The 16,877-nt window shown below is 37.0% G+C and overlaps 1 protein-coding gene across 9 annotated transcripts in view; it reads left to right on the top strand.

The window, feature by feature from the left end:
- Positions 1-16,877, top strand: part of DLG1 (discs large MAGUK scaffold protein 1) — a 267,569-nt gene that overhangs the window by 182,712 nt on the left and 67,980 nt on the right. The gene's annotated exons all lie outside the window — the stretch shown is intronic.

Below are 16,877 nucleotides of genomic sequence, written 5' to 3'. Positions count from 1 at the left end.
GTTTGAATATGATGGTGGGTTCAGCAGTTTGTCCTTGAGTGATTTTTTATTTTTATATCTTTGAAACTATGTTATTAGATACATCTAAGTTCAGAATCATTATTCCTTCCTGGTAGTTATTATTCAACTCATAATAATTTTTGTTATTATGTAATAATGCTCTTTATTTATAATAATAGTTTTTACCCAGGCCACTTGGGTGGCTCAGTTAGTTAAACATTCAGCTTGTCTCAGATTGTGATCTCACAGTTCATGAGTTTGAGCCCCACCTCAAGCTCTGTGCTGACAGCTCAGAGCCTGTAGCCTACTTCAGATTCTGTGTGTCTGTCTCTCTGCCCCTCCCCTGCTAGTGCATGTGCACACTTGCTCACTCTCTCCCAAAAATAAACAAACATTAATAGATAATAATATGTTTAACCTAGAATCTATATTGCCTGATATTAATATGACTCTTTTTTTGCTTAATGTTTGTCTCATCTTTTCTCCACTTTTTACTTTAAGTTTGTGTGTTTATGTGGTTATTATCTGTAGAGTTTTAGGCTAAAACTAATCAGGTTCAACTCTTTTCCCTAATGACACCCTGACTTTGGGAACCTTAAACATTTGTGCTATTTCTAGTATTTGACTTTTTTTTTTTTTAGTATTTATTTTTGAGAGAGAGAAAGAGAACATGAATGGGGGAGGAACAGAGAGAGAGAGGGAGACACAGAATCTGAAACGGGCTCCATGGAGCCTCTGAGCTACCAGCACAGAGCCCAACGCAGTACTCAAACTCACAAACTGTGAGATCATGACCTGAGCTGAAGTCAGACGCTTAACTAACTGAACCCACCCAGGTGCTGCTGTTTTATTTTTATGTCACTCAAACTTAGTCATTTTGATTTTTGTTTTTTAACAGTTAATCCGTATGTTCTATATTGTTGTTATTGTTCATCATCTCTTCTTATATCTCACTTCTTCTGTGTTTTTCAGCAGGCCACTGACAGCATTGTGTTTGGATTTGTTGTGTAGGACTGTTTTTTGTTTTTTTTAAAATTTTTTTAATGTTTTATTTATTTCTAGGAGAGAGAGAGAGAGACAGCGTGAGCAGGGGAGGGTCAGAGAGAGAGGGAATCACAGACTCCGAAATAGGCTCCAGGCTCTGAGCCGGCAGTCAGCACAGAGCCCGACGCGGGGCTCGAACCCACGAACCGCGAGATCATGACCTAAGCGAAAGTTGGACGCTCAACCGACTAAGCCACCCAGGCGCCCCAGGACTGTTTGATTCATTGTAGAAAATTTAGCTTTTCTACCTCCCATCCTCTACATGCTAGTAAAATTTCCTGGTCATTTTAAAAAGCTAAAATATTTGTCAGATATCCAGATGAACCTTATTGGGAGTCTTTGGATTATTCTTTTAGCAAAAATTTCTTAATGATAAATAATCGTAGAGTTGGTCTGAAAGTATCTTTACCTCATTCTCACTTGTGTATATAATTCAGTCTAATGTACTAGATTAAGAGCTCTTGTCTCAGTACTTTGAAGATACTGTTTTATGCTATCTGACTTTTTTTTTTTTAAGTCTCTTACTTTTTGGTGTACTACAGTTTAATTAAAATATGCTATGTCTAGCATTTTATTCATTCTGTTTAGGATTTGTTGAGCTTCCTGGATCAGAGGAGTTTATCTTTAATCAATTCTGAAATCTTAGCCAGTATTTTCTCAAGTTTTGCCTTTCCCACGTTGTATAGATTCTCTCCTTCTTCAGTTCCTATAAGAGGAGGATATCATTCTGTCCTGTATATCTTTTAGCCCCAGTATCATATTTATTAACCTTGTCTTCTTGTGCTTAATTTCAGTCAGATCTGTTTTTCTAGTTCATAAATTTTCTTCATCTATGTCTAATCTGCTCTTTAAGCCAAAACTAATTTTTTAATTTCTTTTATCTTTATTTGTTTTGAGAGAAAGAGTGAAAGAGAGAGAGACAGCGTGAGTAGAGGAGGGGCAGAGAGACGGAGACATGGATTCTGAAACAGGCTTCAGGCTTTGAGCTGTCAGCACAGATCCTAACCTGGGGCTTGAACTCATGAGCTGAAGGTGGACGCTTAACCAACTAAGCCACCCAGACACCCCAACCAAAACTAACGTTTTCATTTCAGAGTACTTTGTTTTCTAGAATTTCTTTCTGGTTCTTTTTTCAGTCTACCTTGGTGATTTTTATGGATTCTTCATTATTTATAGTTTCTTACATTCTTTTTGATTTTTCTTTTAAACCAATTTTTAATCTTAAGTTCTATAAATAATAGTTCTACTTTCTGAATTTTATAGGCATCTAATAGATGTGACCTATGATAAATTATTTTCTCTTACTCTAAATTTTGCATTATGAATTTATTTTCAGTAGTACCTGATAGAGTGATGCGAGAAAGAGGACGCATAGATGGGGATGGGGGAAACCAGCCCAAACTTTACATAACATGTAATGGCATCATTGGGCAAGCCTGGGATAGATCTAGAGAACAAAGAGAATGTACCAGTAGCTCAGGAAACTGGCAGCAGGATTATAAAGTAGACAGTTGTACAAGCCAGTAGTTCAGCTATAAAACATGAAGTGATCCTGATAATCTCACCAATGCTCCCATGCTAAATTCCTCAGGGGGAAAAGTTTTTTTTTAATATATATTTTTTAAGTTTATTTATTTTGAGAGCAAGAGTGAATAAGGGAGGGACAGAGAGAGAAGGAGAGAGAGTCCCAAGCAGGCTCCATGCTGTAAGCACAGAGCCCGATGTGGGGCTTGAACTCACAACTGTGAGATCATAACCTGCACCAACATCAAGAGTCACACACTTAACAGACTGAGCTACCCATGTGCCCCAGGGGGAAAAGTCTTAATATTGCTCTCAAAACGTTTGAAATTAAACTTAATTAAAACTATTACAGTAAAACACATTTGCAGCTCAACTACAGGTCATATCAGTGTAGCTCCCCGACTGTAGTGGCCTGACATAAAGATTGTTCCCTATTCTGGGATTATATATTATTTGTTTCAGCCTCTACTGTTATNACGCTGTCTCTCTCTCTCCTAGAAGTAAATAAAACATTTAAAAAAATAAATTAAATAAAATAAAACAAGTATAATGAAATCATGATGATAATGATAAAAGTACTAAAGGATATAGGAATAAAGATAGACAATATGGATGAAAAGATTGGAGAATTTAGACGAAGACATCAGTACTACAAAAAAGGATCACATGGAATGGTTAGAAATTTTTAAAACTCACAAATGAGTGTTTTATTTAAAAGACTTAATAGGACACTGAACTCTACAGAGGAAAGAATCTGTGAATTTGAACATAGGACAAAGTTTCTAAGCTGATATATAAGAAGGATTTTATAGAAATTTGGGAAGAAAAAGCAGACCAGAGAATCCAAGATCTATGGAATGATATCAGTCTAATAAAGTGGACACAAAATCTTTGAAGACATGCTGACAAAGAACTTTCCAAAACTGATGAAAAATATCAACTCACAGGTCTATGAACCTCATCAAACCAGACCTAGATACATTATAATTGAAGCACTAGAAAGCTCCACTAAGGAACACTTGTTAAAAGCAGTTATAGAAACAACACATTGCCTATACAGGAGCAATACAAGTGACATCTTATTTCTCACTAGAAATATTAGAAGACATAAAGCAATTGAACAATATCTTTAAACTGCTGAAAGAAAAAAAACCTGTCAGCCTAGAATCCTATATCCAGTAAAATTATTTATGAGAAATAAAGTTAAAGCAAAGACANCTTCTCCCCCAACCCCGTCAACCCTCAGTTTGTTCTCCATATTTAAGAGTCTCTTATGGTTTGCCTCCCTCTCTCTCTGTAACTATTTTCTTCCCTTCCCCCCATGGTCTTCTGTTAAGTTTCTCAAGATCCACATATAAGTGAAAAAATATGGTATCTGTCTTTCTCTGACTGACTGACTTCACTTAACATAATACCCTCCAGTTCCAACAAAGACATTTTCAAACAAACAATAGCTTAGAGAATTTGTCCCTGACAGACCTACAAGAAACTAAAAGAAATTGTTCTGGTTAAGGATAAATTATACCAGGTGAAACTCTAGATCTGCAGAAAGAAATTTTGTACAACAGAAACAGTACCTAAATAAAAAGAAAAAGACACATTTTATAAGACTATTAGCTACTTAAAAGAAAAATAACTGATTATATTAGGGTGTTATGACATGTAGAAGTAAAATATAAGGTCACTAGAGCACAAATTGACAAGAAAGATGGAATTATACTAGTACTTCTGATACAGTTTGTGAACTGATATAAAATATTTGAAAGTAGAATGTGATATATTTACATGTTATTGTTTTTGGAGGAAGCAATAAAAATACTCCCAAGAGCTAGTTTTAAAAATTCAATACAGGGAATAAAATGAAATCTGAAAAAAAATATTTCTTACAAACAAAGGCAGAATTCAGCTCTGTTAATATTCTATCTAAGTTGCAGTTAACACACTTAATTAAGATACAGTAGTTGTGAGCTCAGTTCAAAAAAACCAAGACAAAAACATATACTTCTTTAACAACACAAGAAACAACAGATAATGGCGAGGATGAGGAGAAAGGGGACCCCTCTTGCACTGCTAGTAGGAATGCAAACTGGTGCAGCTACTCTGGAGAACAGTATGGAGGTTCCTCAAAAAATCTAAAAATAGAACTACCCTAGGATCCAGCAATTGCACTATTAGGTATTTACCCAGAGGATACAAAAATACAAATTCAAAGGGGTACATGCACCTCAGTGTTTATAGTAGTATTATCAACAATAGCCAAACTATGGAGAGAGCCCTAATGTCCGTCAACTGATGAGTGGACAAGAAGATGTGGTATATATATATATATGCAGTGTAATATTATTCAGCCATCCAAAAAAATGCTATCTTGCCATTTGCAATGACTTGGGTGGACCTAGAATGTATTATGCTAAGCGAAATAAGTCAATCATAGACAAATACATGATTTCACTCAGATGTGGAATTTAAGAAACAAAACAGATGAACATATGTGAAGAGTGGGGGAGGGGAAGAGAAGAAATGGAAACAAACCACAGGAGACTCTTAATGATGGAGAACAAAGTGAAAGTTGAGGAGGGAGGCAGATAGGATGGATGATGGCATTAAGGAGGGCACTACATGGGTGATAGATATTAAGGAGGGTACTTAATTGTGATGAGCACCGGGTATTGTATGTAAGTGATAAACCATTGAATTCTATGAAACCAACATTGCACTGTATATTAACTAAAATTTAAATAAAAAAAAATACACTCTTAACCAGAAATTCACTTTAAATATAAAGACTCATATGTTGTAAGTAAGAGAGTAGAAGAAGGTAGACCATATAAACAACATATGAAAGATGATGTGATAGGGGCACCCGGGTAGCTCAGTTGGTTGAGTGTCCAACTTCAGCTCAGGTCATGATCTCACAGTTCGTGGGTTCGAGCCACATGTCGGGCTCTGTGCTGACAGCTAGCTCAGAGCCTGGAGCCTGTCTTCGGGTTTTGTGACTCCCCCTCTCTCTGACCCTCCCCTGCTCATGCTGTCTCTATCTCTCAAAAATAAATAAAACATTAAAAAAATTTTTTTAAAAGGTAATAGCTTCCTAAGAAAAAAGATGATGTGATAAACTCATATGAGGCAAAATAGACTTCAAGACAAATAGTGTTACTGATAGATTTTTATAATGATGAAAAAACATTATTTCATCAAGAACACATAACAGTCTTTAGTGTGCATGTGCCTAATAAGCCTTTCAAAATACATGAAGCAAAAATTGCCAGAACTAAGAAAAGAAATGGAAAAATCTACAAGCACAGTAGGGGAATTAAACACCTTCTTCCAGGCGCCCCTGGATGGCTCAGTCAGTTAAGCGTCCGACTTCGGCTCAGGTCCTGATCTCGCGGTCTGCGGGTTCGAGCCCCGCATTGGGCTCTATGCTGATCGCTCAGAACCTGGAGCCTGTTTCAGATTCTGTGTCTCCCTCTCTCTCTGCCCCTCCCCAGCTCGTGCTCTCTCTCTGTCTCAAAAATAAATAAACGTTAAAGAAATTTTTAAAAAATAAACACCTTCTTCCATAATTGATAGAATAAGTAGACAAAAGGAGAAGAAAAGACCTTTGGTCCTTACCACTCATCATCTATAAAAATTAACTTGAATGATAGAACTAAATTTCTAGGAGAAAACATACAAGAAAATCCTAGGGAACTTGGATCAGACTAAGATTTTCTTAAATAGAACCAAAGAGCTACGTCCGTTCAGTAGTGAAAAAAAAATCTTTTTAATAAATGATGCTGAAACAAATGGATATTTATATGGAAAAATATGAACTTCAACCCAGTCTTACTCCAGATGTAAAAATGCTTTTTTTAAGCAGGCTCCACACCCAACAGGGAACCCAACATGAGGCTCGATCTTATGACCATGAGATCTTGACCTGAGCCAGAATCAAGAGTTAGATGCTTAACCAACTGAGTTCTCCAGGTGCCCTAAAAATTAATTCTACATGGATTATAAATCTAAATGTACAGCCCAAACCATAATCCTACTAGAAGAAAACATAGGATATCTTTGCAACCCTGGGGCATAGATGACAATCTTTTGGACAAGGTACATAAAATACTAACCATAAAAATTTGCATTAAGAACCAAATCAGCAAGCCACATAGCAGACAAAACTATTCTTAGCACATATTATCTGATAAAAGATTTGTATCCAGAATACATAAACATCTCTCAGAAATTAACAATAAAAAGATGAGTAACCCAGTTTTAAGAATGAGCAAAAGAATTAAATATTTATTTCACAAAACAAGATATATGAATGGCCTATAAACACATGAAAAGGTACTTAACATTAGGCATCAGGACAGTGCAAAAACAAAAACAAAAACAATAAAGGTGTATGGAAGAATCTAGGTAGGAGTGATGTCAGTTTTCTATATCTTGATTGTGACAGTATCTATACAACATAGGCAATTGTTAAAACACTTTTAACTGTAAACTAAAAAGATTAATGTATTGAATATAAATTATGCCTAAATAAAATGAGAGGTTATCCCTGAACAACATGGGGTTAAACTGCACACATCTACTTATATGTAGATTTTTTTGATAAATACAGTATAGTATGGTAAGTGTATTTTCCTTATGATTTTCTTAATAACATTTTCTGTAGTTTATTACAAGAAAACAGTGTATAATACCTATAGCATACAAGTTGGTAAGGCTTTTTAATAGGCTATTTTCAAGATTTTTGGAGAGTGGAGTTATGTGTGGATTTTTAACTTTGGCAGTGGGAGTTGCAACATATCCCATATCCCACCCAGTTGATAGGCTAAAGATTTAAAAAAAAAATGATGACAAACATTGGTGAGGATGTGGAGGACTGGTAGCTCTCATTATTGGCGGGTATATTATACAACCACTGCAAGAATTTGGGGGAAAGTTGTTAAGAAATTAAACATGCAGCTAACCTCATCATCCAGATTTTACCTGAGAAATCATGTCCACAGAAACACTTTAACAAAAAAGTTCATAACAGCCTTATTAATAATAGTTCAGATCTGGAAATGACTCAAGTGTCCATCAGTAGCAAAATAGCTAAATAAGTTGGGGTGCATTTATACAATTTAATGTTATTCACCAATAAAAAGTAACAAACTGAAACTCACAACATAGACACTAAAAAACATCACATTTTGTAAAATAAAACATACCACAAAAACACATACAGCATGAATCCAGTTATATGATAATCATGAGCAGACAATAATTTCTATTGATAGAAGCCAGAAAGTAGTCTTTTGTGATTGTACTGATTTTAAAGTGGTACAATGGAAATTTCTGAGTTGGATGATGGGAAGGGAGGATATATATCTTGTTTGGAATTGTTTCATGGGTCTATACAGTTGTTGAAAATTCTTTCCTCTAAAAATGGTCTACTTTTTATATTTTATTCCTTGTACTTTTATGTTGTAATTTAAATTATTTAAAATAAGTTATAGTATGATAAGGACAGATTGGTGGTAAAGAATGAATTTGTTAAAAATAAATGTTGGACAAATTAGCTAGTTGTTGGGGAACTAAAATTAGCTTAGAGCCTCACTTCACACCTTGTATCAAAATAAATTTTCATTTGGCTTAGAGTTAGGTGTAAAAAATTCAAAGCAAAAATAGATATTTTTTGAATTGTCCATATGGAACAACTTTATATGGGTCACTGACACACTGCTAGAGTATTATATGTATTATACTCAACCAGGTATGTTGAGTTGACCCAGAACTTTTCCAGTCCTAGCACTGAAAGCCTCATGTCTGGAAATCCCTTTAGTTGCAGTTTTAAAACTGAAAACCCTAGACAGTCTAGGCAGGCCACTTGCTCACCCTAATGTGAGTTTAAGTTACATACAGCCTTATGCATAAGGCCTCAATAGCCTTAAAATTTTAATGCTTACTAAGCTTCTCTAGAGAAATACCCTGAGAACAATAAGAAAAACCCCAGGAGCAAGAGAAAAAAGCTAAACTAAAACCCCATTAGGAACAAACTAATTTAAGTACCTTATTAGACAAAATTTAGCTATTTTCAATCTTCAGCTTGACTCACAATCATCTTAAAACCTTGTTAAAAGACAGATTCTTAGAGGTATGTACTCTCTCTCACTTTGTCTCTCAAAAACAAACATTTTAAAAAACATTCTTAGACCCCATCCCCAAAGTTTCTAATTCAGTATGACTTGGGTAGGTTCTTTTTTTTTTTAAATAATTTTTTAAATCTTTTTTTGTTGTTAATTTTTTATTTACATCCAAGTTAGTTAGCATATAGTGCAACAATGATTTCAAGAGTAGATTCCTTAATGTCTCTTAAACATTTAGCCCATCCCTCTTCACACAACCCCTCCAGTAACCCTGTTTTTCCTCCATATTTAAGAGTCTCTTATGTTTTTGTCCCCTTCCCTGTTTTTATATTATTTTTGCTTCCCTTCCCGTATGTATATCTGTTTTGTGTCTTAAAGTCCTTATATGAGTGAAGTTATATGATATTTGTCTGTCTCTAATTTTGCTTAGCATGATACCCTTTAGTTCCATCCACATAGTTGCAAATGGCAAGATTTCATTCTTTTTGATTGCTGAGTAATACTCCAGTGTGTGTGTGTGTGTGTGTGTGTGCGCGCGTGCGTGCACACGCGCACGCCAGATCTTCTTTATCATTCATCTTTCAATGGACATTTGGGCTCTTTCCATACTTTGGCTATTGTAGATAGTGCTACTATAAACATTGGGTTGCATGTGTCCCTTCAAAACAGCACACCTGTATCCCTTGGATCGCTACCTAGTAGTGCAATTGCTGGGTCGTAGGGTAGTTCTATTTTTAACTTTTTGAGGACTCTCCCTACTGTTTTCCAGAGTGGTTGAACAAGTTTACATTCCCACCAGCAGTGCAAAAGAGATCCTCCTCCTCCACATCCTCTCCAGCATCTGTTGTTGCTGGAGTTGTTAATGTTAGATGTTCTGACGGGTGTGAGGTGGTATCACATTGTGGTTTGGATTTATATTTCCCTGATGATGAGTGATATTGAACATTGTTTCATGTGCCGGTTGGCCATGTGGATGTTTTCTTTGGAGAAGTGTCTGTTCATGTCTTTAGCCCATTTCCTCACTGGATTGTTTGTTTTTTGTGTGTGGAGTTTGATAAGTTCTTTATAGATTTTGGATACCAACCCTTTCTCTGATATGTCGTTTGCAAATATCTTCTCCCATTCCATCGGTTGCCTTTTAGTTTTGCTGATTGTTTCCTTTGCTGTGTAGAAGTTTTTTTATTTTGATGAGGTCCAAATAGTTCATTTTGCTGTTGTTTCCCTCACCTCCAGAGACGTATTGAGTAAGAAGTTGCTGCAGACAGGATCAGAAAGGTTTCTCCTTGAGGATTTTGATTGCTTTCTGTCTTATATTTAGGTCTTTCATCCATTTTGAGTTTATTTTTGTGTGTTGTGTAAGAACGTGGTCCAAGCTCATTTTTCTGCATGTCACTGTCCAGTTTTCCCAGCACCATTTGCTGAAGAGATGTGTCTTTATTCCATTGAATAGTCTTTCCTGCTTTGACATAGATGAGTTGGCCATACGTTTATGGGTCCATTTCTGGGTTCTCTGTTCTGCTCCATTGATCTGAATGTCTGTTCTTGTGCCAGTACCATTCTGTCTTGATAACAGCTTTGTAATACATCTTAAAGTCTGGGATTGTGATGCCTCCAGCTTTGGTTTTCTCTTTCAGGATTGCTTTGGCCATTCAGGTTCTTTCTGGTTCCATACAAATTTTAGGATTGTTTGCTCTAACTCTGTGAAGAATGCTGGTATTATTTTGATAGAGATTGCATTGTTATGTAGATTCCTTTAGGTAGTATCGACATTTTAACAATAAGAATATTGTTATATTGCCTATCCAGAGGCATGGAATATTTTTCCATTTCATTGTGTCTTCTTCAGTTTCTTTCATAGTTTTCAGTATATAGATGTTTCACCTCTTCAGTTAGATTTATTCCTAGGTATTTTATGGTTTTAGGTGCAATTGTAAATGGGATCGATTCCTTGATTTCTCTTTCTGTTGCTTCATTATTGGTGTGTAGGAATGCAACCGATTTCTGTGCGTTGATTTCGTATCCTGTCACTTTGCTGAATTCATGGATCAGTTCTAGCAGTTTTTTGGTGGATTCTTTTGGTCTTTCCATATAGAGTATCATGTCATCTGCAAAGAGTGAAAGTTTGACCTCCTCCTGGCTAGTCTGGATGCCTTTTATTTCTTTGTGTTGTCCGATTGCTGAGGCTATGACTATGTTGAATAATAGTGGCGAGAGTGGACATCCCTGTCTTGTTCCTAACCTTAGGGGAAAAGCTCTCAGTTTTTCCCCATTGAGGATGATATTAGTGTTGGGTCTTTCATATATGGCTTTTATGATCTTGAGAAATGATCTTTCTATCCCTGCTTTCTTAAGGGTTTTTATCAAGAAAGGATGCAGTATTGTGTTAAATGCTTTCTCTGCATCTATTGAGAGAATCATGTGGTTCTTTTCCTTTCTTTTATTGATATGATAAATCCCATGGATTGTTTTGTGGATATTGAACCAGCCCTGCATCCCAGGTATAGATCCCACTTGGTTATGGTGAATAATTTTTTTGATGTATTGTTGGATCTGGTTGGCTAATATCTTGTTGAGGATTTTTGCATCCATGTTCATCAGGGAGATTGTTCTGTAGTTTTCTTTTTTAGTGGGGTCTTTGTCTGGTTTTGGAATCAAGGTAACTCTTCCTTAAATGTTTGGTAGAATTCCCCTCTAAAACCATCTGGCCCTGGACTCTTGTTTGGGAGATTTTTTATTATGAATTCGATTTCTTTACTGCTTATGGGTCTGTTCAAATTTTCTCTTTCTTCCTATTTCAGTTTTGGTAGTTTATATGTTTCTAGGAATTTGTTTATTTCTTCCAGATTGCCCATTTTATTGGCATATAATTGCTCATAATATTCTCTTATAATTGTTTTTATTTCTGGTTATCTCTCCTCTTTCATTCTTGATTTTATTTACTTGGGTCCTTTCCTTTTACTTTTTTATCAAACTGGCTAGGGTTTATCAATTTTGTTAATTATTTCAAATTTCAACCAGCTTCTGGTTTCATTGATCTACTGGTTTTTTGGTTTCAATAGCATTGATTTTTGTTCTAATCGTTATTATTTCCTGTCTTCTGCTGGTTTGGGGTTTTATCTGCTGTTCTTTTTCTAGCTCTTTGAGGTGTAAGATGAGGTTATGTATCCGAGACCTTTCTCCCTTCTTTAGGAAAGCCTGGATTGCTATATACTTCCCTCTTATAACTGCCTTTACTGCGTCAGAGGTTTGGGGCTGTGGTATTATCATTTTCATTGGCTTCCATGTACTTTTTAATTTCCTCCTTAACTTCTTGGTTAGCCTATTCGTTCTTTAGTAGGATGTTCTTTACTCTCCAAGTATTTATTATCTTTCCAAATTTTTTCTTGTGGCTGATTTCGAGTTTCATAGCGTTGTGGTCTGAAAACATTCATGGTATGATCTTGATCTTTTTGCAATTGTTGAGGACCGATTTCTGTCCTAGTATGTGCTCTATTCTGGAGAATGTTCCATGTGTACTAGAGAAGAATGTATATTCTGCTCCTTTAGGATGAAACGTTCTGAATATATCTGTTAGGTCCATCTGGTCCAGTGAGTCATTCAAAGACATTGTTTCCTTGTTGATTTTCTGTTTCGTGATCTGCCCATTGCTGTAAGTGGGGTATTAGAATCCCCTACTCTTACGGTATTATCATCAATGAGTTTCTTTATGTTTGTGATTAATTGACTTATATGTTTGGGTGCGTGATTAATTGACTTATATGTTTGGGTGCAACCACATCGGGAGCATGAATGTTTACACTTTTTATGTCTTCTTGGTGGATAGATTAATTATGATATAATGCCCTTCTTCATCTCTTGTTACAGTTTTTATTTTAAAGTCTAGCTTGTCTGATGTAATTATGGCCACTCTAGCTTTCTTTTGGTGACCATTAGCATAATAAATGGTTCTCCATCCCCTTACTTTCAATCTGAAAGTGTCTTTAGGTCTAAAGTGGGTCTCTTGTAAATAGCATATAGATGGATCTTGTTTTCTTATCCATTCTGTTACTGTATGTCTTTAGATTGGAGCATTTAGTCCAGTGGTGTTTAGAGTGAGTACTGAATGATATGATTTTATTGCCATTATGTTTCTTGTAGAGTTGGAGTTTCTGGTGGCGTTCTCTGGTCCTTTCTAGTTGGGGTTTTTTCCCCCATGTCTTTTCTCCCCTTATAGAGTCCTCCTTAAAATTTCTTGCAGGGCTGGTTTAGTAGTCATGAAATTTTTGTTTGTCTGGGAAACTTTTTACCTCTCTGTCTATTTTGAATGACAGCCTTGCTGGATAAAGAATTCTTGGCTGCATATTTTTCCAGTTCAGCACATTGAATATATTCTGCCACTCCTTTCTGGCCTGCCAAGTTTCTGTGGATAGGTCTGCTACAAACCTGATCTGTCTTCTTTTATAGGTTAAGGACTTTCTTTCCCTTTCTGCTTTCATGATTCTTTCTTTGCCTGGGTATTTTGTGATTTTGACTGTGATATGCCTTGTTGATGGTCGGTTTTTGTCGATTCTTGTGGGAGTACTCTGTGCTTCCTGGATTTTGATGTCTGTGTCTTTCCCCAGGTTAGGAAAGTTTCCTGCTATGATTTGCTCACATAACCCTCCTACCCCTTTTTCTCTCTCTTTATCTTCTGGGACCCCTATGATTCTGATGCTGTTCCTGTTTATGAGTTGTTCCTTTTAATGAGTCACTGATTTCTCTTATTCTTAAATCGTGCGCTTTTGCTTTACTCTCCTTTTTTTTCCTTGTTCATTATTCTCCATAAGTTTGTCCTCTGTATCGCTGATTCACTGCTCTGCCTTACCCATCTTTGCTCTGGAGTATACTTTCGAGATTGAGGCTCTATTATAGCATTTTTTATTTCATCCTAACTAGCTTCTACTTCTTTTATCTTCACAGAAAGGGATTCTAGTCTATTTTCAACCCCAGCTAGTATTCTTACTATCATGATTCTAAATTCTGGTTCAGACATCTTGCTTGTATCTGTGTTGGTTAAGTCCCTGGCTGCTGTTTCTTCCCGCTCTTTCTATTGGAGTGAATTCCTTCATTCCGTCATTTTGAAGGGAAAAAAGGAATTAATAAGGTAAAAATATTTTTTAATTAAAAAATTGAAAACAGTGCAGAGAGAGAGAGAGAGAAAATCCAAATAAATGATGCTAGATCTTATGTGTGGTTATTTAAAGGAGTTTGATTGGTTAGAGGAAAAAGGGTAAAAATTTTAGATTAAAAAATTAAAACAATACACACACACAAATAAATGATGCTAGACCCTAGGTGTATTTTGGTCTGGTTATTGAAAGTAGCTTGATTGATTAGATAAAAAAGAGAAAAAGAAAAAAAAAGTTTGAAAATTTGAGAAAATGAATACGATGATTTAGAATAACTTGAAATGATGGAAGTAAAATAGAATTTGAAAAATTTACAAAAGTAAAAAAAAGTAAAAAGATAAAGGAAAATAAAAATAAATTTTTTACCTTTCTGTATTCAGGTAAAAGAAATGAAAAAGAAAGGGAAAAAATGGAATATATGGACTATTAAACGGACTCAAATATGCTTGATATTACATAATTTTCCCTAGAAGTCAAACTATGAAGTACTTCATAGTCTGCAAAGTAAGCAGGTGGAGAGATTTGTGGTGTTCCTGAAGAGCAAGGTTGGCCCAGTTGGGCAGGGCTTAGTGTAACTGCTCTGTTCTCCACTATATGGCGCTGCTTAGCTTACTGGGGTGGATTGTTGTGGTACCTGTAGGTGTGCCTGCACATGCGTGGACAAGGTGAAAATGGCGTTACCCAGCCACCCAGTCCAGTACCAGAACTCTGTGCTCTCCCTGACCAGGAATCGTGCAGCCATCTTTTGTCTCCAGTTTCCGTCCACTCCCCACTTGTACACTGTCCATGACCACGCTGTCAGGTTGTCTGGCGGCACCTCCCTCCTGAGTTTTATCTGAGATGTGTCTGTGTTTACCAGCCCCTCACTTCTGAGCAGGCTTTGACCTGCTCAGCTCCTCTGGGGGAGGGTCTCACTGAGCAATAGCTAGGTGCCAGCCAGCCCCAGAAAAAGTTCACAGGATTGTGTATCAGCAGCATTTCGAGGATTATGGAAAATCACACGTGGTCTGAGGACCTCCTGGACCCATTATCCTCCTGGGAATTCACCCTTCCCACCAGAGCCCCACTAGGCACTTGAGCTGCAGAGTTTCAGACTCTATGCTCCCCCTGTTTATAGAGTCTTAATGGAATTTAAACCCTCTCTTTTCTCCTTTCTCCCTTCTTAGTTCAGTCCCTGCAGCTGTTTGCACTTTCTCTCCAGCTGCTTTTGTGTGTTGGGGGGTGGGAGGGTCCCATACTCTCCTCCCCCTCCATCCTCTCTCCACAGGCAAAAACAGCTCCCTGCCCTCCGCAGTTCTTCTCTCCCCCAGTTCACCTCTCTGCACTGCACCTGCTGAGTTCTGTGGGTCAGGTTGTGCAGATTGTTGTGTTAATCCTCAAATCAGATTTCTAGATGTGCAGGATGGTTTAGTGTTGATCTGGCTATATTTCATGTGTACAAGACGGAAAAAATGACTTCCATGATGTTCCACCACCCTGGTTTCTCTCCTTGATCTTTTTTTAATGTTTATTACTTATTTATTTTTGAGAGAGAGACAGAGTGCAAGCTGGGGAGGGGTAGGGAGGAAGACACAGAATCTGAAACAGGCTCCAGGCTCTGAGCTATCAGCACAGAGCCCAGTCCAGGCCTCTAATTCATAAACTGTGAGATCATGACCTGAGCCGAAGTCAAATGTCCAACCCACTGAGCCGCCCAGGCGCCACTGATTTGGATAGGTTCTAAAATGTATTCCTAACAAGTTTCCATGAGATACTGATGTTGATGCCTCTGAGACCAAACTTTGTGAACTGCTGTTCTAAAGACCATCTCTCTTATTAATGTTTTGTGTTTTTGTTTTGGGATTTTTTTGATGTTTTATTTTATATTTGAAAGAGAGAGCAGGAGCAGGGAAGGGGCAGAGAGACAGAAAGAGAATCTGAAGAGGGCTCCAAGCTCTGAGCTGTCAACACAGAGCCTGATGAGGGACTCAAACCCACAAGTAGTGTGAGATCATGACCTGAGTAGAAGTCAGATGCTCAACCTACTGAGCAATCCAGGAGCTCCATGATGTTCTTTTTTATTTGTTTAACGTGTGTTTGTTTTTGGGGGGCGGGGGGGAAGCGCAGAGAAAGAGGGAAACACAGACTCTGAAGTAGGCTCCAGGTTCTGAGCTTCAGCACAGAGCCCAGCATGGGGCTCAAACTCAGAAACCATGAGCTCATGACCTGAGCTGACGTTGGACACTTAACCGACTGAGCCGTCCAGGCACCCCTTCGTGTCTTAATGATAACCCACATTATTGAGAAAAATATAAATAAGTTGATTGGGAAAGCATGGAAATAAGTTGTAGGTTTTATAAAATATTCTTTTTGATATATTTAGTTTTGTTGAAGAAAGAAGCTTTGAAATCAAGATTCATTACAGAAAGGGGTGCTTGGGTGGCTCAGTTGGTTAAGTGTCCAACTGGGGCTCAAGTCATGATCTCACAGTTTGTGAGTTCGAGTCCCATGTTGGACTCGTGTTGACACCTGGAGCCTGAAGCCTGCTTCAGATTTTGTGTCTTCCCTTCTGCCCCTATCCTGCTCATGCTCTGTCTCTCTCTGTCACAAATAAATAAACATTAAAAAATATTTTAAAAATTCATTACATATATAGAACACTACCTTTTTCAGTATGGTATAAATGATAGTATTGCTGTTCATACTTTTCAGTACGGTATTACTGTTATTTCCAATGATGACAATTATGGTGGAGAATATAATTTATATTCATTGAAAATTTAGACTCCTAGAATCTGAGAATCACAAGTGACCCAAAAGACTTCAACAGAAATTCTCTCTATAAAGGCAGTGAGAAAAAGTGGCCACAATTATCAGATTAAAGTTGTTAAGAACTTGGGAAATTAACCAAAGGCCTGCAGCAATTCAGGAAGTGTTTATTCAAAATAAAAGAAGCACAGGGCTGAATCTTCATAAGAGTGAGCTTGGGAGGTTTTAACTTGCCTAAATCTCATCCCCTGTCTCCAGCATCACAGTAGCCGTGAAAAATAGCCCACATTTA

The sequence above is a fragment of the Crocuta crocuta genome, unplaced genomic scaffold (genome assembly GCF_008692635.1).
Source record: "Crocuta crocuta isolate KB4526 unplaced genomic scaffold, BGI_CrCroc_1.0 scaffold45, whole genome shotgun sequence".
Lineage (NCBI taxonomy): Eukaryota > Metazoa > Chordata > Mammalia > Carnivora > Hyaenidae > Crocuta > Crocuta crocuta.
This window is presented reverse-complemented; position numbering and strand designations above follow the sequence as displayed.